We start from the raw sequence: 2,390 nt of genomic DNA on the forward strand, positions 1-2,390 counted from the left end.
GGTATCTCTCCACAATAATAGAACATTAACTAAGGCAGATGGTAACCTCATCAAAACTTTATCACGGAGTTCCAGTTTTAATTACCCGTTCATTTTTCTTTTCATACAATATATTTTTTTAATTAGGATTTTTTTGGGGGGCAATCAAACCATGTGTTTATTAAGTGCCTGTTATGTGCTAAATATTTTTCATGGTACTTGGGACACAGCAGAGAATAAAACAAGGAACCCTGCCCTCATAGAGAGTTCGGTCTATCAACTGCACACTGCTGTGACCTTGGGCAAGTCACTGCACCCCTCTGCCCAGTAGACAGAGCTGGGTGTGGTACAGCTGCTGACCAGGACAGCACCCTGACCGACCACCCCAGACAGCAGAGAGGGCTGCAGGTCGATTTTTAATAATCAGGTACACTGAGGAGAACGGAGAGGAAGTAAGCAAGCTATAAAAGCTGCTGCTGCTGCTTAGTGGCAGCCTTGTTTGCCAGGTCCTTGGCCTTTTCTGTAGCTGCCAGTGCAGTCTCCTTTGCTTTCTCTTTGGCCTCTTTGGCTGTCTCAACAAGTTTTTTTTTGGAAGGGGCTTCACCTTGTAGCTTGGCCAGGATGTATTCAAAGCCCTTCATTGTCTTGGTCGCATTGCTTTTGAACGGGGCAAGACCAAATTCTTGGACAGCTCTGGAAACGCCAAATAAGCTAGATGAGACCCAGGCTTCCCGACGGATGGATTTCGGTCCAGCCGCTATTGTCAGGGTTCACACAGTAAATATATCGTTCCTCCACCACCAGCAGCCGGGTGTGGTTGATGTTCCAGGTGAAGGTGGTCATGGTCTGATTCTGTGGGTCTACAATAGAGTCCTCTAGGATGTACACTGAGTGAACAACATTGGTAGGAAAGATTTGCTCTGCCCAACGTAGCATCCTATTGGTCTTGGTCAAGAGTCCCCCGACTCTCCTGGTCTCCTCCTGGTGCACTCTGTTCGGTTAAGAAGTGTTTGCTGGGGGCTGGTGAGATGGCTCAGTGGGTAAGANCACCCGACTGCTCTTCCAAAGGTCCGGAGTTCAAATCCCAGCAACCACATGGTGGCTCACAACCATCCGTGATGAGATCTGACTCCCTCTTCTGGAGTGTCTGAAGACAACTACAGTGTACTTACATGTAATAAATAAATAAATAAATCTTAAAAAAAAAAAAAAAGAAGTGTTTGCTGTAGGGATTCAGGTACCGTTGCCAGAAGGCAGAGAGTACTTGGTCCCAGGAACTTCGGAGCACGCTCTGGCCTAGGAAATACTTCACCATCGTCCAGATCTGGGCAGGCTCAGCACCTGTGCAGCAGCAGGGTGAAGAGCCCGCAGTGGGGTAGGCACATGGCTAGGTACATGTTTGCCAGGCTCACAGCTCAATCAGCGCAGAGCGGTGCCCAGGTCCCTACTCTCGCCTCGAGGGGGCTATAGGACTCAGGATTTAATTTTTATTTTATGTACATTAGTGTTTTTCCCAGCATGTATGTCTGTGTGAGGGTGTTGGATCCCCTGGAACTGGAGCTACAGACAGTTGTGAGCTGCCATGTGGGTGTTGGGAACTGAACCCAGGTCCTCTGGAAGTGCTCTTAACCAATGAGTCATTGCTGTAGTTCCCTACTTTTTCATTTCTTACATACTCTAGCATGCAGCTGGGGCAGGGGAACAATAGCTAGAATCTCAGGTGAGGGTCTCCTGACCTTCCTCCTCTCCGTCTACTGGGGGGTGGGGGGTGGTGGTGTTTAATAGTTCCATTGTCTGTGCTGAAGGTCTAGCTACAACTGTATTGTTCTCCTCTAGTTGTCCGGTGCAAAGTTCAAGATAAGCATCACCTTATGCTGGGGGTAGGGGGGAACTGCTGTACAGCACTCCACTCCCTTTCTTTAGCGCTTACGTTCTGTCTACCTACTTGTTTCACAACATGTCCTGAGCCATGTTAAGAGGTAATGTGTTGTCCGTGATCATTATTTAAGCATTGGGCAGTCATGCTGCCTCAGCTATCGCTTGCCTTCAGCAGTTTAATCAGTTATGAGTGTGTCCATTGACAACTATCATCCGCTGCAACCACTTTTCCCACAAACAGGACCAACAATAACTGTACCCTATAGGTGTAAAGGCAGATGTTTAGGAGGCACATCACATCCATCCAACAAAACAACAGCAATTGCCTCCCCATGGGAGCCTCTGTGTGGGCATTAAATCCAATAAAAAAAGTTGCACCCAAAACAGTTCATACCACTATTGCCCTAGACAGCAAGCACATCTTGCCTTGAACTTGTATAGTGTACCACAAAGGGCCCACAGCTGAGTAGCTCTATAGGGACAATTCTGTCCTATAGGACAATTCTATAGGGACAGCTTGATATCCAGCACTT

At 47.6% G+C, this 2,390-nt stretch overlaps 1 pseudogene; it reads right to left on the reverse strand.

Annotated features, from left to right (window-relative positions):
- Positions 1-440: 440 nt before the first annotated feature.
- On the reverse strand, positions 441-1,294 carry LOC110309014 (annotated as a pseudogene).
- Positions 1,295-2,390: the final 1,096 nt, after the last annotated feature.

Source organism: Mus caroli, chromosome 14 (genome assembly GCF_900094665.2).
Source record: "Mus caroli chromosome 14, CAROLI_EIJ_v1.1, whole genome shotgun sequence".
In the NCBI taxonomy this organism is placed as follows: domain Eukaryota; kingdom Metazoa; phylum Chordata; class Mammalia; order Rodentia; family Muridae; genus Mus; species Mus caroli.